The sequence below is a fragment of the Ostrea edulis genome, chromosome 3 (assembly GCF_947568905.1).
Source record: "Ostrea edulis chromosome 3, xbOstEdul1.1, whole genome shotgun sequence".
NCBI lineage: Eukaryota > Metazoa > Mollusca > Bivalvia > Ostreida > Ostreidae > Ostrea > Ostrea edulis.
In genome coordinates, this window is record NC_079166.1 from 94,262,334 (window position 1) to 94,273,929 (window position 11,596).

Genomic DNA, 11,596 nt, shown 5'->3' on the forward strand with positions numbered 1-11,596 from the left:
TTCTATTGACTTTATTGATAAAATTTTGAACTCATTTGACTCTAAGAACTGAGCACGAGAACAACGGGAATGTCGATCTCGAACGCAATTATAGACGCGAAGGGAATACGTGATTAACTCGGAGCACAGGGGCTTCTTATCCTTTTTGTTCTCAATCTATGTGCTCGAAGGTTAATGTATGCTTCTGAAGATTTTGATTGCAAAATAAAGTATGGTGGTCTGAATTGTTTGAAAATGTGATGTGTTTGGTTGGATTAAATACTATTGAATAAAATGAAGATCATTTCATGGGATATACTGGACGGACTAGTGAACAACAATAGTCACTAGTCCGTACGGACTAGTGCTTGAAAAAGTTAATTTCGAACCAACTCCTGTGATCTTGATCAACTGCAAATTTTTTGGCGTTATCACATGTAAACAGTCCGTAGCTGTACCTATCCTGATTGTACATATAAAACATGAAAACACAAGATACCATAAATATGCTAGATAAGAATAAACATCAGTTTCAGGGCGTATTAAAATAATAATAATAATGAAATACACACACGCACACACAGCATATAATGTCTCGGGTATAATACATGAAAACAGAATTCTTTTTTTTCTTTCTTCTTTTTCTTTTTTTAATAAAACATCACAAAATGATACTCGAAAACTAAGACATACAGTCAAAACAGATAATACGATGAAACAGCAAACAAAAATGACTGAAATGATAGAAACTAGTCCTGGAAAAATTGATGAAAAAAATGTGTTTTCAGTGACTTCTTGAACGCACACAGTGTTCTACAGTCCCTTACATGTTCTGGAAGGGCATTCCACAGTTTTGGAGCTATTGTTCTGAAACACCGATCCCCGTATGTTACGGTTCGACTTTTTGGAACAACTAGAGTGACTGATTGTTTTATAGACCTAAGATTTCGGGAAGGCTTATATACCTCTAGTAATTGTTTTGATATAAGTTGGGCACTCATCATGTAAGGCTTTGTAAGTATCAGTAAGTATTTTATATTGTGTCCTATACTGCACAGGTAACCAGTTGATACAATTTTAACTTGACATCCAATGCAACAGCAGGCTATACACATTTTCCCCGTTCGATCGACTAGACTAAAATGACTCCTTGACAAAAATAAAGAATGATATGGACAATACACGTGTGCCCTACTTAGCCTCGGCTTTTTATATATCATTCTTCATGTTAATACTATGATAGAACCTTTATAATTAATTCAATAAGTTCTTATCACCTTTATTTGCACGGTAAATTATGGATGTGGTGCTAGCATTCTAATCTTTCTAAAAACACAAGCTTGTTGAACATTTATAATTAATTCAATCAGTTCTTATCACCTTTATTTGCACGGTAAATTATGGATGTGGTGCTAGCATTCTAATCTTTCTAAAAACACAAGCTTGTTGAACATTTATAATTAATTCAATCATTTCTTATGACCTTTATTTGCATGGTAAATTATGGATGTGGTGCTAGCATTCTAATCTTTCTAAAAACACAAGCTTGTTGAACATTTATAATTAATTCAATCATTTCTTATAACCTGATAACGACAACATTGTGACTTAGAAATACTGCAGTACTAGTGTATACAGATACCAATTTCACATATTTCGATGATGGTATCATTTTACACATTAGGCGTGAGATCAAAAGATCGATGTCAGGTAAAATCTAAATTCAAATAATTAGGGGAGAGGAAGGGAGGATAAAAACTGCCGTAAGTTTCTCTCATCCACAATCGATTACACTTCTGTGGAAAAAATACACCGACAAATGACTGTTAAAAAGCACATAATATTACATTCTAATGAACATTTAATAGATTTAATTTAAATTTTCACTTGTAAAGAAACAATAGAAAAGGTATACTGAGTGTTATTTATAATTGTGTGTTAATCGATTAGTTTCAAAATTCGTCATATTTAGTTTTAAATAGGGTATCTTGGTGATAACTATGTGAATTTAGTTTTTTGTCAGACATTGAACTTTTCATCTCGCCCCTTATTCACTACAATCCATCCTGGCCAGTAAACGGTATGGCAAAACATATGACATCACTATAGTTAACAACAAGCCCTTACCAAAATGTTTTTTATGTTTAGCGTCCACCCTAGAATCAAAATCCAATCCCTCTATGATCTGGAAAAAACAAAAATCGGTACAAAACCCCCACATTCTTTTGTTTAATAATATGATAATTATCAGCAATTGAGTATTTAGGGAGATAATACAGTCATTTAGGGTATTTCGGGTCACCCCGATTTTTGGGAGTTGTCGGGTTTATTCAGTAACAGTTCGCACTAAACGTGAAAGAAAAAGAAACTAATGTTGCAGTCACGTCCAGGAAGGTTTATTCTATGTATTCACACAATAAACAAGTGAAATACTAAAAATAAACAGCATCACTAACACTTTGATTAACTGGCTTGAAAATACGGATGTATATTTAATTGCTGTTATAAAGGACAAGGGACGTTATTGACCAAAATTGGCCGCGTTTCAAAAACCGATCACATTTTGCAGGTAGAAAGGTGATAATTTTCTCGTTTCATTCATATATAACATGTACCATTTACTTGTTGCTGATATTGAGAATATAACGTTACAATATTGCATTGTTAACTCAGACGCTGTCTTCCTACGGTCGCTTTTTCGGAACGACGTCATCGACGTTATAGGATTTACAGTCCCCTGATTCTTCTAGAATATTTTTCTAAAAGTTACAATTTTAACTTTTTATATCAAAATACTCATTGATATCAAAGACTATTGAAAACTGGCATGCTATTGAAAATACATTATTCATTTACATGTAACTTAATCGTGGTCATAGACATTTTGCGGAAGAATCTTGTGTTAATTAGAGTGAGGAAAATAATGCGTGTAAATATATTTGTTAAACGTTGTTGAGTAGAATGCAATCATATTTTCGAAGGTGCTGTTCGATATCCTCCTATTCAAATGAAATATGGACAATAAATTGGCTCTTGAATTTTCTTTTTCCTTTTTAAAACGTTGATTGAGTCGGATAAAATTACTTGTTATGCTATGTACACCAAGGACTATATAACAGGTCTGCTTACATGTGTATGCAATATACATGTTACAGTACATGATACGAATAAAATATATCTGCCTGCTGTGGGTATTTACAAAACATATTGAATAAAGTGTGGTAAATGTACATGTACTAAACGATACAAATTTATGTTGCATGAATGGGATATCATTTTCTTGGGTACAGCAAAACACGTCAAGTAATATATACATTAACTTCAGATGGTATATTTCATATAGCAAATGTATTTAAAATCCCTCACAAAAATGCGTCATGTTTATATCTTTACATTCCCCTAAATGGTCAACAAAGAGTAGTTCCAACTCTCTCTCTCTCTCTCTCTCTCTCTCTCTCTCTCTCTCTCTCTCTCTCTCTCTCTCTCCCCATATAGTGTTCATCTTTGATAAATGAAAATGACATCAGTCAGTGGGCATGTCATTGTATGCACCGACATTCAGTCTAAATCTAGAACAGACTCTGAGAAGTTGTTTGAGTACATGTATAGACAATGTAGTATATTTAAATGCTTTTCCCAGGCACTTATTTTCATATGTGAATAAGGAAATATTGAGTGAAACCCCCCCCCCCCCATTTTTGATAGTAGTATTGAATGAGAAAAAATAGGCTTAAAATTATGAATTGAACCCATGTAGCAAAGAATATCCCCCCTCCCTGCGATTTAAGAATTCGAAGATCAGGCAGAAAGGTTTTTTTTTCATTTCCTAGTTAACTACCAACTTATCTTTCGACTCCACCCCCAATAAATGATGCTATGTGTCTGTTTCCAAGAGACAGTATATGTAACTACAACAGACCTTTTATAAAAACGAATTTAATAAACATCATGCATCATTTTTCAATGTGCGGGCCAGGCCTATCCAGAACACCTTGACGTGAGAGAGAGAGAGAGAGAGAGAGAGAGAGAGAGAGAGAGAGAGAGAGAGAGAGAGAGCGTCTACATATGTACATAACCTTACGGTTATACTTCAGTTTTCCTAATCATGGAGGGGCATACATCAATACTATTAATATAAACTTTTAATAAAAATCACCACAACACATATTTATATATTTTATAAGATTGATAAAAGTTGAAGTGTCATTAGACTGGTCAAGTTGTTCCCATAGCAAGGAAATGGTCGACATCACCCCCCCCCCCCTCCCCAAAAGTGGAGGGGCAACCCCTTTTCGATACTACGGTGTTTGAATATTTATATCTATACATGTATATATACACATGTGCATCCTACCCAATTACCTTTGTTATATAAGTGCACCTGTAAATGTGCATCTATTATATATATATATATATATATATATATATATATATATATATATATATATGACCCCGTGGGGATCCAGGTTTGAGTAGGTCCTCAGTACTCCTTGCTTGTCGTAAGAGGCGACTAAATGGGGTGGTCTTCGGATGAGACCGCAAAAAACTGAGGTCCCGTGTCACAGCAGGTGTGGCACGATAAAGATCCCTCCCTGCTCAATGGCCATAAGCGCCGAGCATAGGCCTAAATTGTGCAGCCCTTCACCGGCAGTGGTGAGGTTTCCATGAGTGAAATATTCTCAAGAGGGGCGTTAAGCAATATTCAATCAATCAATATGCGATATAGAGAAAAAGCTGCCACAACAATGGTCGAAGTTTCAAATCGATCACAGGTTTTCGACGTTTTAAAGAAACCACATCTCGCTGGAAGATATAAATAATGATTTGCTGTTAATTTATTTTTAATTTAAACCGTTTTAAGAACCTTTGGAATCAATATCTAATTACTAATGTAGTAACATCTAATTTCAACATGCATCATATATATACATGCATGCATGTACGTTAAAATTGATGTAAGAAAACTGCTTTAAAGAAAAACCCGCACAAACACGTCAATATTATTAGCAACAAGTTTTATGCATTATATTTGATATATTTGTATCAAAGATAGTTTAAAAAGCGAAAAAAGTAACATACATCCCAACTATCTAGCTCTTGAGATGTAACGTATTTTTTGCCGAAAATGAACGAATTTTGGTCCGATTTTTGTAAAAAGAAAATAAATTCGAGTTATTACAGGTCTATGCGTGTCTTTGATTATATATTTTTTTTTAATTCAATTTATTCTTAAATAATCTTATTTTGAAAAGACATGTTCCCGTGACCTTTGAAAACGAAAGTAGAATAATTTCCATTCATCATGCGGTGGATTTTTGATCCGCCTCCGTGATTCGAAAGGCAGACATCTGCATTTATTAGGTGCAGATATTTATGGCAAACTAGGTAAAGCATTAATTGTTTGACAGGACATACATGTATTTATTAAATCGCAGAGTAAGTAAAAGTTTATGAGGTTAAATGATGGAACAGTTTGCTTCAGTTCTATAACATGCAAAATATTGACTTTGCGTAACGAAAACGGCCGATTTACGTATTCATTCTTTTTTAAAATTCATATTGTTTGCAGCCAACAACCGACACCATATTGATAATGAAAGAAGAATATTAATGGATAATTAAACATGCAAAATATAAATCTGGTTGTTGCATGCAAAAGTTTTTTTTTTCTTTAGTTCTATAACATGCAAAATATTGACTTTGCGTATCAAAAACAGCCGATTTCGCATTCATTCTTTTTAAAAAAATTCATATTGTTTGCAGCCAACAACCGACACCATATTGATAATGAAAGAAGAATATTAATGGATAATCAAACATGCAAAATATAAATCTGGTTGTTGCATGCAAAAGTATTATTATTTTTCAGTTCTATAACATGCAAAATATTGACTTTGCGTATCGAAAATAGCCGATTTCGCATTCATTCTTTTTTAAAATTCATATTGTTTGCAGCCAACAACCGACACCATATTGATAATGAAAGAAGAATATTAATGGATAATTAAACATGCAAAATATAAATCTGGTTGTTGCATGCAAAAGTATTTGTTTTTGCTAAAGTTTATTCATAATTTATTTCAAATCAACAGATTCCGCTAAACAGCTCAACTTTAGCGTATATTCATGACGTCATAATAAAATATTACGTCATTTTCATGCAAGTGGGATTAGAAGAACATTCTAGTTGTGTAAATAAAAAGAATAATTAAGCATAGTATGAAAGTTGAAAAAATGAAAAAAATCTCGGCGGTATATAGCCAATAACGTCCCTTGTCCTTTAGAAATTCATTTCAAAATTAAGGATTATCTCCCTCATGCATATAACTCTTATCCTTAGACGAACTTGACTCCACTTTTTTTGGCACGCTGTTTTTGGCTATAATAGCTCTAAAACTTCATTGTTATTTCGGATTTCAAACATTTCGGTTGAGCATCACTGAAGAGACATTATTTCTCGAAATGCGCATCTGGTGCATCAAAATTGGTACCGTATAAGTTTTTCATGCTTTCGCGATCGGAGAATTTTGCGTGTCCAAAACGGAGACATTGTTATTTTCATCGATGTTGTGAATGTTACGATTGACGAAACAATACATGTTATATACTGCTGGAAAGGTAATTTTATACACTTTGAATGCAACTCTACTAAACGTAATTACAATCAATTCTTTGGAGTTAATAGCGTATTTCTTACCCCCTTCGATTTAGTGTATTTCGGGTCACGTGCATTTTAAAAGGTACATCTTCGTCGAGTCTTTGCTGTGCCGCATGTTGATGTTTACAGTAAAATTTTTATTCTTATTTTTAGAAAATGTGTTATCATTAATTATAGATTGTAAAATTGATTAATTACAATTAAAAATCAACGTAACAAAAATACATCTTATCACTGCCACGGTCCACTTCAGCCCCTTTCCTTAACAATATAGCTATACAATATATCTTTATCAAGCCTTATAAAGCATTGAAGAATTTCTAAAAGTATTTAAAATACCTTGTGAAATTTCAACTTCTGGTTGAATTAATTGAAAACACTGCATGACAGATGAAATATTACTGGAAAGATTCATGCATAGATCTATGTCCGGTACATGACAAACGAAACAAAATGTGTCTAAATCTATATAGCTATGAAGGTACAGGTAGCTTATAGACATTTAGATAAAACTACACATGAATTAAATATTCGTAGAATAATGGGAAAAACTAAGAGGGAAAAGAAACGCAAATGTAGTTTGGATTCCAGAAAATGTTCCAGAACACTTTTAAAATATTAAAACTGATGAAGAGAGGGGTCTCAAATTACGCGATATAGAAGGTCTTCCCTGTGGACATGTTCCAAGAGGTTTGGCATACATGCATGTGATGGGTGCTGGAGTAGATATTTCTGCAATCGTTACTGGTGAACCAAAGCGAAGTTTTCCACCCTGGCCCCCTATGGTGAAAAAAGTAGGAGGTGTAGGAAGTCCCTGTAAATACAACTTTTAGTATGACCCTAATGCTTCCATGGTGCGTTGACTACCGTAAACATTATTCAACTGCATGTTGAAATTCTGCCTAAAAAGTTGGTAGATGATGTCTCTAAATATCACAATTCATATTGTCTCACGAATGAGATGTTTTTATCTAGATTATTTATATGCTGGTTAAATAAAAAATATTGTATGCATATAAAGAGAAAATCAATTCCTAAATGTCCAATGTTCAATTTTTAAAATAATTTTTGATATACTAGGCTTAAGTATATACTTTGTGTCTGTTTTTGTGATTCAAAGCTGAACAATTTATTAAAGAGAATATACAACGTATATAACATTTTAGAGAGAGTGGGAGCTAGAGGGACTGTTTTAGATTTATAATGTCCAGATAGCAGCATGTTCCATAATTTGTAAGAAAAGAGAGAGAGAGGGAGGGGGATACAATTATATATCTATCACTATTTATTTTATATGAGTCCACATAAGGCAATGTTCCATTTTTGTTTCACGTTAGTTTGAATATTTTTGTTATATTGGGCTTTACATGTTAGTAATTTTTTTAATACAGACATCTCCATATCAGCATAGGAGTGAAAGATTCGTTAAACAATATACATTCAATCTTTTAATACAAAGGTATTGTATTTTGTAATATAATATTACCTTTTTTATTGTTACATTAAAATATATCTTAGTAGTCATTGTTTCAAATGAATATATAAAATGATTTCAATTATTTTTTTGTGAAATAACGAAAGGTGTCTTTTCTTTTTTTTAAATCGAAGGCGATAATTTTTTTGGTTCGTCTGCTTGATCCGCACACGTTACATCGCGTGTGTATAGTGTATCAACTTAAACCATAAGCCATTTGTCCAGTAAAAATACATTTCTGACAAAATTAAAAATAAATTATAGCAATACTACCTAATAATGTTCACAAAACGATAGTAGCAAATCTTTTATTTAGATTTTATATTCTTTTACGAAGTGAATCGAAAAAACCGGAAGTGACCTGCAATACCCCAAATTGTTGGTCCAAGTAAAACTCCCGTTAGAGTCGTTTTATCAAAGGTAAACCAAAATTGATATATAGATCTATTCACTCGGAAAATATATTTCCCAATAATACCCAACAACCAATAATAACCATGTTTGTTTTATTTACTGCAGTAAAAATGTAAAAAAAAAAAAAAAAAAAAAAAAAAAAAAAAAAGTGACCCGAAATACCCTAAATGACTGTACTTAATTGAAAATAAGACTCGAGCGTGAGCCCTATATCTTGACCAGGTAAAGTGAGTTATCTGTAGTCAAAATCAGTGTGTTAAGAACGGCCTAACAATCGGTATAAAACAAGTCAGACAGTAGTTGACTCAATGATAGGTTGTATTTACAAACTAGATTGTTATAACGACCATGCTGACTATAGACGAGAGTGATGAACCCTCTGTAACATCAACTCATTTGTCAGTGTATCTAAGAGAGAGAGAGAGAGAGAGAGAGAGAGAGAGAGAGAGAGAGAGAGAGAGAGAGAGAGAGAGTGTGTGTGTGTGTGTGTGTGTGTCTGTGGTGTGGTGTGGTGTGGTGTGGTATGGTGTGTGTGTGTGTGTGTGTGTGTGTTAGTTTTACCTACATTACGAGGTAACTCATAGACTTACACACCCACCTACTGAGGTATGTAGAACCAACCGAGGTATTTTTCCCGTAACCTCGGTATGTATACCTCGCACGTCGCTCCCAAATTTAGTCCTGATACTACCTACGAAATTTCGTTATTACCTCACTACAACGGCAATCTGTCACACACTGTGTGTTGGCCTGTTACCTAACGCCAACTGAATCGTTTTTGACTGTCCCACACAACCACACACTCTACATGTAAAGATGGATTTCATTGGTCGGCACATGCGATTAAGTAGAGAACTTTTCATTGGCTACTGATAATAACGTCATTGTTGATTTCTTTGGCTGTTTCAATGGACTCTTAGGTAAGTACACGGGGATTATTTTTAGTCTGTTAATAGGTGAGTTTTTGAAACTATATTAGACGAATACAATTTCTTGTAGATCATTGTATAGAAAGATCATTTGGTAGACTATATGACGGGAATATTTGATTTATTATGCATATTTAAATGAATATTCTGTTATCTACCACGTGATATCATGTCAACATTTAAAATTTTTAAAAGTATATGTTACATGGGCCCAACTTTCAATAATTCACAAAAAAGACACCGACATCTCCACTTCCAGAATTTATTCATATTGATTGATTTGTAATTATCACTATTATTATTATTATTTTTCTCGAAGATTTTAATTTTATATCGACTGAAACATGTGTGTTGAGGAATTTCGCAATTATTACGAATTGGGTGATGATCGGTGACTAATGAAATTTAGCTAGCTAGCTACGTTAAATTCCTTGTGTATTACGGTAACTATAATAATAAAAAAAATACACTGGTGATGGCATTGTCTTTATTTCCCTTCTTGCCTTTGTCCATTCACGTCAGTCTGGGGAAATGTTGTCTTACTGGTGAATATATAGAAATAATTCTGAATGTTTGGTTATATATTGTTGAAGAATTTATTACCCGTATGGTGATGTCACCATTGCCAGAGAAGGGCTGCAAAATTTAGGCCTATCTCGACGCTTACGGCTTTTGAGCAGAAAGGGATGTTTATCGTGCCACACCTGCTGTGACACGGGGCCTCGTTTTTGCGGTATGATCAATAGGAATCCCCCCCCTCCCATTTAGTCGCCTCTTACGACTAGCAAGGGGTACTGACGGTCTATTTTAACTCGGATCCGCAAGGGACAACGTGATTGGAATCGGAATGGTTTTCATATGAATGTACTTAACTATTATCATCTATATTATCTTTTTTCTCTCTTTCTCAAACACATACATACAAGGAAAACGTTTTTCAAGGACACTGAATTTCTCTCCCCGTTTGATTGGGAGTTGGGCTATAATTGATCATACATTTGAATTAAAACTTATGTGAACATGATTCAATACTAACCATGTCTAACAGTCAATTCTATCAATTACATGCATGCATGTGAGGCCTGCATATACAGTACTTGATTTAATACAGTTACGTTTTGAGTATGAAGCGGTAAATATTAGGATAAGTTTGTCAAATGCTTAAAAATGGAGAAAATTTCTATTATTTATTTTCTTTCTCTGCTTTCAGGCTGTGAAATGTGTCTAACTGGTATTTTTGTTGTTCATTTTCCAGCATTTTTGATGTTAGAAGGACTAAACAATTCGAATGATTATTCAGTTTCCAGTTATGAAAATGGATTTTTGTTTATTTTCAAGACTTTTTCTTCATTGATTATTTCTAAATTATTTTTGGATGACCAGGGATGTTTCTATCGTATTGTTAGCATTGATGGTAAGAGTCAAATGTGAAATAAGAGACATATTGTTTGTTATCTTCACCTTTTATATATAATAGAAACAGTGTCCACTGCACGGCGTGCACGTTTTTAAAATATGTGACGATCCCATGCACTTATAAATTCTTAATGTCTATTCATCGATGTGCTGAATTGATAATTTCATTACTATTATACACTTTAATCAAACTACCATATTTAAATTGATTTTGTGATTCAAGTTTCAATTAATAAATATACTAAGTAGCAAACAAAATAAATAAATAGAAGAGCCCCCCCCCCCCCCCCTCTTAAAAAAAAATGAAAATAATGATAATAATAAAACCAGGCAAATTGCACTCAAACGTTTCCCAAAATGTCGCCATAATTATGTACAACTTGATATATTAGGATATGTGAGTTATGGTGTAGCCTATGTATTTTACTGAATTTACCGCATGTTGGAATTCTAAAATTGAGGTACAGGTTCATGTGATTCGCTAATCTATGTTATATATCTCTGGTTATATCATTGCTATAATTGTAGAATTGTCTTGAGAATCGCAAGAAATGTCAAGATTTTATGTAGATCTGATATTCCAGATTTATCTATTTTATGAGATAGTGACTGAGATGAGAGGTCCGTTCCATAGACGGCGCGACGTCACAAACACGATCCTTTTGATATATAGCAACATGTCCAAAACACTACATTCATGTATTGAAAAAACTTAGTAATTTAATG